This window comes from Sus scrofa, chromosome 17 (genome assembly GCF_000003025.6).
Source record: "Sus scrofa isolate TJ Tabasco breed Duroc chromosome 17, Sscrofa11.1, whole genome shotgun sequence".
NCBI lineage: Eukaryota > Metazoa > Chordata > Mammalia > Artiodactyla > Suidae > Sus > Sus scrofa.
In genome coordinates this window covers 14,763,901-14,777,631 of record NC_010459.5, presented here as the reverse complement: position 1 = coordinate 14,777,631, position 13,731 = coordinate 14,763,901, and the positions used below count along the sequence as shown (strand labels likewise).

At 44.2% G+C, this 13,731-nt stretch overlaps 1 pseudogene; it reads left to right on the top strand.

Moving 5' to 3' along the window:
• On the top strand, positions 5,531–6,266 carry LOC100626769 (annotated as a pseudogene).

Here is a 13,731-nt window from a genome sequence, read left to right as displayed (position 1 = left end):
CTGATTGTGACAGGTGGTTTACACAAGAAAATCTCACCAAACACATCCTTACAGTTGTCACCCACATGCAACCAGTCAAGTTTGCAAAGCACAATATATGCACAGACTGGATTCAGTAGTGGCTGGTGTCCACTCGTCACTACTCGAACCACCTGCTTGAAACTCAACCAGTTTTCAAGCCCCATCCCATTCCATTCAGTCTGGGGGTCTGCGCTGCAAAGACTATGTGCCCATATAGGTACCCCTAGTGTTGACTTGTGGACTACTTCATGTACCGGGTTAACTCAGAGTTAAATTTAACCTGTTGCTCTTTCCTCATTCATGTAATTTACTTCATCTTTGAGGATCGATGACTTAATTCAGTGGCTTGAAAATTTAGTGTTCACCAGAATCCCCTGGGGGGCTTATTAAAACACAGACTGCTGGGTTTCACCAAGTTTCTAAGTAAGACTGGGATGGAGCAGCAAATTTGCATCTCTTAAGTTTCCAGATAACACTGGTGTTGCTGAATCAGGACCCACGCTTGAGAAACACCTGTGTGTACAGCCACATCACAAGTGTCTTGTTTATAAAGTACCTTCAGAGCAGATTAGTAGGTAATGCTATGACTACCATACATCCAGTTACAAGGAGAGTTACATGAAATAGGACTTTAATGACTCCGTTGTGGCTCAGTGGCAACAAACCTGACTGGTATTCTTGAGAGTACAGGTTCAATCCCTGGCCTTGCTCAGTGGGTTAAGTTTTTGGCATTCCCATGAGCTGCGTTGTAGGTTGCATACGAGGCTCAGATCTGGCATTGCTGTAGCTGTGGTGTAGGCTGGTGGCTACAGCTCTGATTTGACCCCTAGCCCAGGAATTTCCATCTGCCAAGGGTGCGGTCTTAAAATGACAAAAAAAAAAAGGTGGTGCAACGGGATCCAGCTTTGTTTCTGTGGAAGTGCATGTTTGCTCCCTGGCCCACCAGAATGGGTTAAGGATCCAGTGTTGCTGCTGCTGTGGTGTAGGTTACAGCTGGGGCTTGAATCTGATCCCTGGCCCAGGAACTTACATATAATGTGGGTGCAACCAAAAGAAAAAAGTAAAGACAAAATCATTTTGTAATGTCCATCTTACTTCTCCATTGGATTAGGATATATACACTGGTGCCAGTTAGAAGATTTTGTTGTTGTTTGGGTTTTTTTGCTTTTTAGGACTGCACCTGTGGCATATGGAAGTTCCCAGGCTAGGGATCTAATCAGAGCTACAGCTGCTGGCCTATACCACAGCCACAGCAACACCAGATCCAAGCCTAGTCTGCTAACTTCATTACAGTTAATTTCATTTTCTTTGTATATAAATATATATATACACACATTCATATATATATTCTTTATGTATATATATATTCATGTACTCAGTACAAAAGTCTACGTTTTTATACCACTTTTAAATGAATGTTATTACATTTATAGGTGTACAATGATCATCGTGACCCAATTTTATAGCATTTCCATCCCAAACCCTCAGCACATCCCCCCACCCCCCAACTTGTCTCATTTGGAGATCATAAGTTTTTCAAAGTCTGTGAGTCAGTATTTGTTCTGCAAAGAAGTTCATTGTTGTGTCCTTTTATTAGATTCCACATGTAAGTGATAGCATTTGATATAGGTGTCTCACTTACTGACTTCACTTAGCATGATAATTTCTAGGTCCATCCATACTGTTGCAAATGCCGTTATTTCTTTCCTTTTCATGGCTGACTAATATTCCATTGTGTATCGGACCACATCTTCTTTATCCACTCCTTTTGTCAGTGGACGTTTAGGTTGTTTCCCTGTCTTGGCTATTGTATATAGTGCTGCAATGGACACTGGAGTACATGTATCTTTTGGAGTCATAGTTTTCTCTGGATAGATGCCCAGGAGTGGGATTGCTGGATCAAATGGTAATTCTATTTTCAGTTTTCTGAGGAATCTCTGTACTGTTTTCCACAGATCCAAATTACATTCCCACCAACAGTGTAATAGGATTCCCTTTTCTCTACACCCTCTCCAGCATTTATTGTTTGTAGATTTTTTTCATGATGGCCATTCTGGCTGGTGTAAGGTGGTACCTCATAGTATCCATGAGGATGCAGGTTTGATTCCTGGTCTCACCCAGTGTTTTACCAACCTGGTATTTCAGTAAGCTATGATGTAGGGCAGCAGCTGCAGCTCAGACAAGGAGGTTGGCTCATGCCGCTATTATTCCACATAGTTTTGGATGTCCTAGCCATGGAAATCAGAGAGGAAAATGAAATAAAAGGAATCCAAATTGGAAAGGAAGAAGTAAAACTACCACTATTTGCAGATGACATGATACTGTACCTAGAAAATCCTAAAGACTATAGCACCACTTATTGAAGGGACTGTCTTTTCTCCATTATATATTGTTTCTTCCTTTGTTATAGATTTCTTTGACTGTAGGTGCATGGGTTTAATTCTGGGCTTTCTATCCTGTTCCACAGATCTATATTTCTGTCTTTGTGCCAACACCATATGTTTTTAATGACTGTAGCTTTGTAGTATAGTGTAAAGTCAGTGAGCCTGATTTCTCTAGCTCCATTTTTCTTTCTCAGGATGGCTTTGGCTATTCTGGGTCTTTTGTACTTCCAAACAAACTTTAAAATATTTTGTTCTAGGAGTTCCCACTTTGGCTCAGTGGAAACAAATCTGACTAGCATCCATGAGGACACAGGTTCGATCCCTGGACTTGTTCAGTGGGTTAAGGATCTGGCGTTGCCATGAGCTGTGGTGTAGTTTGCAGACGCATCTTAGATCCTGCGTTGCTGTGGCTGTGTCACAGGCCAGCAGCTGCAGCTCCGATTTGACCCCTAGCCTGGGAACCTCCATATGCTGCAGGTATGGCCCTAAGAAAGACAAAAAAAAGTTTTTTTGTTCTAGTTCTGTGAAAAATGTCCTTGGTATTTTGATAGGGATTGCCTTGAATATGTAGATTGCCTTGGGTAGTATACTCATTTTGATAATATTGATTCTTCCAATCCAAGAGCATGGTATGTGTTTCCATCTCTGTGTCATTTTGATTTCTTTCATCAGCGTCTTATAGTTTTCAGAGTATAGGTCTTTTGTCTCTTTAGGTAGGTTTATTCCTAAATATTTTATTCTTTTTGATACAATGGTAAATGGGATTGTTTCCCTAATTTCTCTTTCTGATCTTTTGTTGTTAGTATATAAAAATGCAGTTGAGGAGTTCCCGTCATGGTGCAGTGGTTAACGAATCCGACTAGGAACCATGAGGTTGCAGGTTCGATCCCCGCCCTTGCTCAATGGGTTAAGGATCTGGCGTTGCCGTGAGTTGTGGTGTAGGTTGCAGACACGGCTCGGATCCCGCGTTGCTGTGGCTCTGGCGTAGGCTGGCAGCTCCAGCTCCGATTCGATCCCTAGCCTGGGAACCTCCATATGCCGCGGGAGCGGCCCAAGAAATAGCAAAAAAAGACAAAAAAAAAATGCAGTTGATTTCTGTGTATTAATTTTGTATCCTGCGACTTTGCCATTTCTTCTAGGTTGTCTGTTTTATTGGCATATTATTGGCATGTAGTAGTCTCATGATCTTTTGTATTTCTGTGATGTCCTTTGTAACGTCCCCTTTTTCATTTCTTTTTTTGTCTTTTTGCTATTTCTTTGGGCCGCTCCCATGGCATATGGAGGTTCCCAGGCTAGGGGTCAAATCGGAGCTGTAGCCACTGGCCTACGCCAGAGCCACAGCACGCGGGATCCGAGCCGCGTCTGCGACCTACACCACAGCTCACGGCAACGCCGGATCGTTAACCCACTGAGCAAGGGCAGGGACCGAACCTGCAACCTCATGGTTCCTAGTCGGATTCGTTAACCACTGCGCCACGAGGGGAACTCCCCCTTTTTCATTTCTAATTTTATTGATTTGAGTCCTCTCTTTTCCTGATAAGTCTGGCTAAGGGTTTATCAATTTTGTTGATCTTTTTTGTTGAGCATGATAATTTGAGAAAAAAGAATATATACACGTATGTGTGATTGGGTCACCTTGCTGTGTGGTAGAAAATTGACAGAACACTGTAAATCAGCTATAATGGAAAAAATCAAAATCATGATAAAAATAAAAAAATAAAACACTGGTTGTAAATATTGCCAGAGAAATAGTAAATACTAAGAAGTATGTCCTTAAAATCTGATTATTAAGATTCACATTGTTGAAGTTCCCCTTGTGGCTTAGCGGGTTAAGAACATAACATAGTGTCCATGAGGATGCGGGTTCAGTCCCTGGCCTCACTCAGGGTTAAGGATGGGCTAAGGATCCAGTATTGTCACAAGCTGCAGGTCACAGAGGCAGCTCAGATCCAGCATTGCTGTGGCTGTGGTGTAGGCCAGCAGCTGCAGTTCCAATTCGACTCCTAACCCAGGAACTTCCATATGCAGCATATGCAACCATAAAAAGAAAGAAAAAAAATTCTCTTTGTTCTAAATGTTCCTGATTTTGGAATGTATTTAAGTGCAGTGCTACAAAGGCTCTAGGTGCATCTGATATTACTTGAGGTAACTCTACGCTAGTATCAATTTTTGCAAAATAAATTACAGATATTTCTTGGACTTAATTATGAAGCACAGGTCAAATAGCAAGGAATGTGGGTAATTGGTAAGGCTGTTAACTACCTGCATTAATGTTTACTATGCATTCACTGCTTTTTGACCCTTTTTGAGGGAGTGCAAAATCTTTGAAACACAGGAAATTAATGTCATGTACTGTCCCCTGATTTTTTTTAATCTTTCACAGTTCCATTAATAACATGAATTTTTGGAATTTAGATGAGATTTTAAACAGGACTGGAAAGATTTTGACATTTCATTTTCACATTGCCAGAAAGTTAACAAGGCACAAAAGAAATTTTGTTTCAAAATGTGATGGGCTCAATATATTGTATGTTTGGTCCACTTAGTGTTATCATCCTAGACCAACACACTTGGAATACCAGAGAAATTAATCCAGAGTGAGAGCAGAAAGTCCTTTGCCTTCTGGGAGTACCTTTCCCAAACAAATCAGTATAAGTAAATTGGCCTCCGCAGATCTTTTCCATCACCTGTGAGTGACATGAAGTAGCTATAAGGTGACATAGGGTGATAGACTCAAGGAAGAGAGGAGGCAAAAATAAGAAAGAACATAATTGCTTTAAAGAAGGGTCAGCAAACCCCAGCCTATGGGCCCAATCTGGCTCACTGTCAGTTTTTTGTATGGTCTCAAGCCAAAAACCATTTTTTCCCCATTTTAAAATTTGGCGGGGTGAGAGTGGGGAGGGAGGGCAAAAGAAGAATTTTTTGACAAGTGAAAATTATATGAATTTCAAATTGCTGTAGCTATAAATGAACTTTTATTGGAACATGGCCACATTAATTTGTTCGAATATTATCCAGGGCTGCTTTCATGCTATGACTAAGTTAAATAGTTGTGACAGAGACCATATGGCCCTCGAAGGCTAAAATATCTGCCATCTGGCCCTATAAGGAAAAGAAGGCTGACCATGGATTTAAGTGAAGTGATGAATGGACTAGGACAGTAGCATTTTGAAGTGTGATGAGAGCTGGTTTGAAGCAAGCAGAGCAGTGGTGCTGGGGCCCGAGGCACTGTCCAAGGGGGCAGCCATTGGGGACCTCAACCACTGGGGACCTGAGAGCACTGGGATGCTGTCTATGAGAGAGAACTGCAAACTTCCTAAGAATATGGAGATATGGGAGAAATCCAGTTTGAAGTAGAAGGTATGACTTGACCAAGGTTGATGAAAAAACACAGAATTCCACTGAATGCTGCTTGACAGTGAAATTGGAAATGCCAGAATTTGGTTTCCCTAACATTCCTGGAATAGATACAGCTTTCCACAAGTATTATAGAGAAAGAGGGTTTATCTAATGTTAAGTTGAAGGTCAAAGACCTTTTGAATCTTTCTACAAAGACCTCTGGATTTTATATTAAAATTGCCAAAGGGACTTCTGATGCTTTAAGCCTTAATCCTGACAATCCAGTTCAGAAGATGAAGCATTATGTGACATCTCTCTCCAGAATGTTTAAAAGTCAAAGACTTTTTTTCTAAAGTCTCATATAATTTAACCAAAGAAGAGTTTCTAAATGAATTCAATGAAGAATTAATTTTTCAAAGAGCTACTGACACCCAAGTTCAGCTTTGGAGGCAGATCTGGAAACTGTGTGGCAGCACTGCTTTTCCAAAAAACATGAGACTTTCCCTGGACAAATTCATTTAGCTTTGTGGTCGTTGTTTTTTTTTTCTTTTTAGGGCCTCACCTTCACCATATGGAAGTTCCCAGGCTAGGGGTCGAATCGAAGCCACAGCTGCTGATCTATGCCATAGCCACAGCAATGCCACACCCAAACTGCACCTGCAAACTACACCATAGCTCACAGTAACACTGGATACTTAGCCCACTGAGCAAGGCCACGGATCAAACCTGCATCCTCGTGGATACTAGTTAGTACTAGTTGGGTTCATAACCTGCTGAGCCACAAGAGGAATGCCTAGTTTTTTTTTTTTTTTTTTTTCTGTTTTCCATTTTAGGGCCACTCTAGTGGCATATAGAAGTTCCCAGGCTAGGGGTTAAATCAGAGCTGCAGCTGAGGTTGATACCACAGCCATGGCAACACTGGATCCGAGCTGTATCTACGAACTACACCACAGCTTGAGGCAATGCTGGATCCTTAACCCACTGAGCAAGGACAGGGATCGAACCTCATGGACAGTAGTTGCGTTCTTAACCTGCCGAGCCACAACGGGAACTCCACATGGCTCTATCTTTTCAATGGCCAGCAGATGCTGGGTGTAGCTTGGCAGAGGCAAAGAAGTTGGGCCCTGAATGTCCAAAAATCTGCTCCTTTGGGCTGTGTTTAAAATATATAGTTGTTGGAGTTCCTGTCGTGGCGCAGCAGAAATGAATCCGACTAGGAACCATGAGGTTGCGGGTCCGATCCCTGGCCTTGCTCAGTGGGTTAAGGACCCAACGTTGCCGTGAGCTGTGCTGTAGGTCGAAAATGCGGCTTGGACCTGGCATGGCCGTGGTTGTGGTGTAGCCTGGCAGCTACAGCTCCGATTAGATCCCTAGCCTGCAAACCTCCATATGCCGCGGGTGTGGCCTTTAAAAGACAAAAGACAAATACATATGTATATGGTTGTATAAATTTGAGTGTATCACTGGCAGGCTTTTGAGATAACAGACCTCAGCCTACAGTGAAGAAATAAACTCGGGGCCGATATACAGAGGCTATCCTTGGCTCTTTTATTCAACACTAGTTGATCTCACCCAGTTTTGAGTCTTAAATACCATCTCTGTGACGAGACCGCCACACTGCGGGGTTTTTTTTTTGTTTTTTTTTTGTTTGTTTTTTGTCTTTTTGCAGCCACACCTGCAGCATATAGAATTTCCTCGGCTAGGGGTTGAATCAGAGCAGCAGCTGCAGGCCTATGCCACAGCCACAGCAACACTAAGTCTGAGCCGTACCTGTGACCCTAAGCCACTGAGAAAGGCCAGGGCTCTTAACCTGCTGAGCCGCAATGGGAACTCCCACACTCTGTGTCTTTAGCAAATCTTTTCCCTGAGATCCAGACCCATGTACTCAACTCAACACTTCCATCTGGTCACATCTTGGTATCTGGTCACAACTTAGACTTAACAAATCCCACCCTGAGTTCCACGTACCTCCCCTCCAAGCCAGTCTTCCCCACCTCTGTTCTTCCCAGCTGCTAGGACTAAAACATTGGAATCACCTTGATTCCTCTCTTTCTGCCATGCCATACCAAATCCGTTGGCTCTGCCTGTCATCTGTCTCCAAAATAGATGCTGAGTTTGACCACTTCTTCCCACTCCCAGTGCCATTGCCTTGGTCCAAACCATCATGATGACCTGCCAGGAGGCTTTGCAGGGACATCCTCACTGGTTTCTGTATTTTTTCCCTCACTTCCCCTATAGCCTTCTCTCAACCGGCAGCCAGAGTGTTTCTATTACATAAAGCAAATCCTGTCCATAGTCTGGGCACTCGAAAGCAAAAGTCCCTACCAAGACCTGCAAAGCCCTGTGTGATCTGGTCACAGCCACCTCTCTACCCTCATCCCCTAGGACTGGCCCACACAAGAGGCCTTCTTGTTCCTCTTGAGATGGGTCTACCACATTCCGTCTCTGGACCTTTGCACCTGCTGTCCTTCTGTCCAAATTGTCCTTCCTCAGTCATCCACATGGCTCATCCTGCTTCTATAGATCTTTTTTCACTTTTTCACACCATTGTGTATCTAAGGGTCTGTTCCTGAGGTAAAAATAGTGATTATTGCATTTAGTTACTTATTTTTGTACCTGAGCTCTCCCAATTATGCTATATGTTACAGTGATATGTTGTATACTGTCATTCTGTAATGATAGTGGGATCTTTTCCCCTTCCTAACCTATCACTTGATAAAATATTAGATAGTGTGACCATTAAAATACTCAAATAAGGAAAAAACCTCTAAAATAACTACCAGTGGCTGCATTTGCCGAAGGATTAAGGAGGAGGGGGCAGAGGCCATTTGTTTCTCATGTTCAAGTATCTCAATTAACAAAGCTATGCCTGGTGGCTTACATTTATTCCTCTCACATCTGGAGGCCAGAAGGTCCAATCGGAGTGTATCAGGCCATGCCCCCGACCACAGGGGATCCACCCTTGCCTACCCAGCTCCGGCACCCGGATCGTTAACCACTGCCACAGCCCGACACCGCACCTCATGGTTCTACAGGTTCTCCTCTGTGTGCCATGCAAAGGTCCCTTTTTTTTTTTTTTTTGTCTTTTTAGGGCTGCACTGAAGCATGTGGAAGTTCCCAGGCTAGGGGGCAAATCAGAGCTACAGCTGCCAGCCCAAACCACAGCCACAGCAATGCCAGATCAGAGCTATGTCTGTGACCTGTACCACAGCTTGCAGCAACATAGGATCCTTAACCCACTAGTGAGGACAGGGGTCAAACCTGCATCCTCTTGGATCCTAGTCAGGTTCATTACCACTGAGCCACGACAGGTACTCCCAAATTTCCCTCTTCTTATACAAACACTGGTCATGTAAGTTATGGGCCCACCCTAAAGACCTCATCATAACTAGAGTGCATCTGCAGAAGCTCTATGCCCAAATAAGGTCACATTCACAGGTGTTGGGTTAAGGCTTCAGCTTATCATTTTGAGGCACACAGTTCAATTCATAACACTATAAGCCTTTTAGGACTCCTTGACATTTTTACAATTAACCTATATTATTGAGAAGAAAGGAGGGAAAAACTGTGGCCCGGCTAGTCCTGGATTTCTCCTCGAAGAAATGGTGGAACCCAGAGACTCTAACTGCCTTCTGAAGGGTACCCTGGGTCAGGGGGCTCTCTTGGACATCTCCTGCATCCTTGCTAGGCCATTTGTGTCTGTACATTCCCCTGTGCTGAAGTGTTTGCAAACTAAAATGAAAGGCTGTGCTAGTGCACAGGGCTCACCAGGCAGCGGGCCAGAAGGATGCTATGTGAACCATCTCTAAGCATGGGGCACCATGCAGTGCTATGCTACATCTGCCAGCAGTTTCTCCTCATGGGCACTGCCCACTGCCCAGCACGTGTACCCATGTGCGCACATCTGTGTGTGACTTGACAAGCTAGCATTTGGTGCATTGCAGTGCTTCTCCCATCCTATAAGTAAAACCTTATTCATTTTAGGCTGCTTGAATTCTCTATATTTAGGAAATGATTTTGTTTTCTACTAGACAGCAGTAGAGAAAAGGAGAGACGTATTGCATTGTGTTTATTGCAATGTCTTAAGCATTTCCCCGCATCTTCTGTAGAGATGCAGTAACACAAGGGCTTATAATTGTAATGTGTTATAACTGTAGTTGTATTATTGCCATATCATGAGCTTACTTTTTTTTTTTTCTTTTTAAGGCTGCACCCATGGCATATGGAATTTCCTGGGCTGGAGGTCAAATTGGAGCTGCAGCTGCCAGCCACAGGCTTAGCAACGTGGGATCCAAGCCACATCTGCTACCTACACCACAGTTTATAGCAATGCTGGATCCTAACCCACAGAGCAATGTCAGGGATCGAACCCAAATCCTCATTAAGACACTAGTCAGGTTCTTAACGCATTGAGCCACAGTGGGAATTCCAATACAAGCTTGCTTTTAAATGGCTTCTTAGGTTCGGGGTTTCTCAAAGCAACACTCAGGAAGTTGAGGACAAGTTTCCCTAAGAGGTGATCCTCAGAAACACCAGTGGGGAGACAGGAAGGTTAAAAATAATGCATAAAGGGCTCATTAGTGAGCAGGTCCCCAAATGTGGCATCTGTGGCTTGTAGAACAAGTGGCTTAGAGTTAATCCACCTCAGGGGTGTGGGATCTAGCCTACAGGTCAAAATTCCCCAGTACCTCCAAATGTAACCTTATTTGGAAATAGAGTAGATGCAGAGGTAATTAGTTAAGATGAGGTCACACTGGAGAAGGAGGGACACGATCCAGTATGACTGGTGTCTGCCATAAAAGAATATCTCGTGAATAGACAGAGACTCATAGAAAGAAGATGATCATGTGAAGATGGAGGCAGATGTGACCACAAGCCAAGAAACACCTGGGACTGCTGGAAGCTGCAAGAGGCAAGGAAGGATCTTTATAAAGACTCAGAGGGGGGAGTTCCCGTCGTGGCGCAGTGGTTAACGAATCCGACTAGGAACCATGAGGTTGCGGGTTCGGTCCCTGCCCTTGCTCAGTGGGTTAACGATCCGGCGTTGCCGTGAGCTGTGGTGTAGGTTGCAGACACGGCTCGGATCCCGCATTGCTGTGGCTCTGGCGTAGGCCGGTGGCTACAGCTCCGATTCAACCCCTAGCCTGGGAACTCCATATGCCGCGGGAGCTGCCCAAGAAATAGCAACAACAACAACAAAAGACAAAAAAAAAAAAAAAAAAGACTTCAGAGGGAACGTGGCCCCCTGCCAGTGCCTTAACTTTGTACTTCTGGCCTCAAGAACTCTGAGAGAGTACGTTTCTGTTGTTTTAAGCCACCCAGTTTGTGGTGCTTATGGCAGCCCCAGGAAACCAGTACAACAGTTCTGTACCAACTCCTGGTCCACCAAAAAGTGGTGCATGGCAGTGCTTCTCTCATCCAGTGAGTAAAGCTGTATTCATTTTGGGCCTCTTGAATTCTCTTTATTTAGGAAATGATTTTGTTTTCTATGGATGGCAGTAGAGAAAACAGAGACATACAGTGAATGTTATGCATTGAACTGTGTGCCACGAAATGATATGTTGAAATCCCAACTCTGGTACCTGGGACCATGACCTTACTGGGAAATAGAGTCTCTGCCTCCAGCAGCCATTTTCATCCACCCCCAACCCATACTTTTCATTTGCCTTTGCAAGCCACCCATTGTGATCTGAGGCCAGAGAATAAGACCCTAGAAAGGTAACAAGCAGCCTTTCAGAAGTGTGTGAGATTTAGAACAACTTGCCCACAAATTCACAGCACGAATTGGCTTGCTCTCCATATGGTGAGGCTGAAACTATCCTGGAAAAGTATGTCGTGGAAACATAACCTGAGAAGAATCTGGTTGAATTATCACAGGTAATTCTTCATTTAGCCAAGAGGAGAACGAGGCTTTTAGGATGAAAAAAAGTCATAGGTGATGGTGTTGTTGAAACTCGGCCTCTGTCCACTGGTTCCAAATAGAAACTCCGAGACAGAGTTTGGGGTGAAGGAGAAAAAAAATAGCTTTATCGCTTTGCAGGCAAAGGAGCCATGCAGGGTAATGCCCTAAAGAGTTGTTCCTCCTTTAGGAGAGATTAGGAAGTGTTTTATAGCTTGGGAGTGGAAAATGGGGCCACAGAGAAGGATCAGGGTGGATGCAGGCTTGTATTCTTCTTCAAAGCTGGTGTTTAGTGGCCCCATCTGGTAGTCCTCCTCTTGGTTTTCTTTGTTGGGGGTTTTAGTTCTGCAGAAGAACTCAACGATATTGTTATGTATATTCCTTGAAGAAGAACCAGGACCCTGCAGTAAGGCTTCACTATTGTTTCTTGACTGCTCCTCCCTGGTCTCTGCATCCCCTCCCTTCCCTGATTAACAGCTGTTTGAGCCGACCCTTTGGAACTCAGGGAAGGTCATGGAGGCTGAAGATTATTCCCTAAAAACAAGAAATGGGAGACAAAGAAAGACTTGTGTGTGTCCAGGAGACCCACAGGGCCCTTCTCAGTTTCGATGCCCAGAGAACAGCTCTTTACCTGAACTGCCAAAATAGTAGTAATCAGCCAAGTAGAAGCCACCATTTGTGAGGAATGAAATGACAAGTCAAAGGAGGGAGCAGGGGGTATCATCCATGGTATTGTGGTGTTGAGGCAGAATATTAACTCAGGTAGTCTGTGTAGGCGCATGGACTATGATACTGTGATATGTCAATTCTTTGATATGGCTATTGATTAACATTTGTGACTTAAGGGCTCCAGGGAGTAATTCCACAGGCCTTGTTTTATTATAGGAATTGTGCCTTCCCCACAGGCTTTGTTTACTATAGGAAGTGTACTTTCTCCACAGCCCTTATTTACTATGGGAAATGTGCCTTCCCCCACGTGGACCTTAATCTCTAACCCACTCCTCAACTGGTAGAAAGGAATGAGAGGAATGGTGACTCAGTCTAAGGGAAGAGAGGACAAAGAAACCATAAAACTTATGGGACATTTCCACCCCTAAAACCCTATAGGACTAGGACTGATGTAGGTAACTGGACAGGGCCAATGGGAGAGAACCACATCTTTCTGGACCCCACATTGGTCCCCTTCATCTTTAAGAGATAAAAATCCCTATAGACAATAGAGAGTGGCGGGAGGGCAGGTGGTGTGCTTGTCCCCATTCCCAACAGCCCTGGGAGATATTTGCTTTCCTTTAATAAAGACTTTGCTTGCTTGCTGCCTGTGAGTTCCTTCTTCGACTGCATGAACAAGAACCCAGATTCCAGTAACATCTTTCTGGCATCAGTCTGTGCTTGCAGGTTGGAAGAAGAAGTTCCAGTCTTAAGTCAGGGCGAGACTGAAGAAGAGTTTATTGAGGATAGAAATACTGCCAGCTCATCAGGAAAACAACTTCCTGTTGATTAGGGGAGCCGACAGTGAGCATGTGGGCCTGTCTGTTTTTATAGCCCAGAGAGGGGAGGTCTTGGGATATACCTGCTGACCTGCTGATTGGTTGGGGGAAGAGGGGTCTTATGATACACTTGCTGATTGGTTGGGGGTGTATAAAGTCCCTATAGAGACGTAGGTGACGAATGGGCCACATACGTTTTCTGGTAGGGGGCAGGAAGGAGTAGGCCAGGTTGCTCAAGTGGGGGAGGGGGCATTACAAAGAGATAGGTGGGGCAATGATAAGGGTCTGGTAATTCTTGTCTTGGGCAGAGGTTTTGAGTTCAAGCTCCTTGAAGGGGTCTTGAAGCCCAACACAAGGGTCTTGCTGTGAGAAGATACAGTGATAATAATGGCAGCAGCCAGAGTTTCCTCACTGTCACCTTATACCAGGCACTACTCATAACAACCCAGTGGGACATATACCCTTATTTTACTGATGAGCCTGAGGTCCAGAGAGGGAAAGTAACCTGCCCAAAGTCACACAGCTACCTAGAGTCAGAGGCCTGACTTCTCCCAGAGCAGAAATCAGACAGGCCCCCAAGGCCCCAAGGATTGGTCTGGCC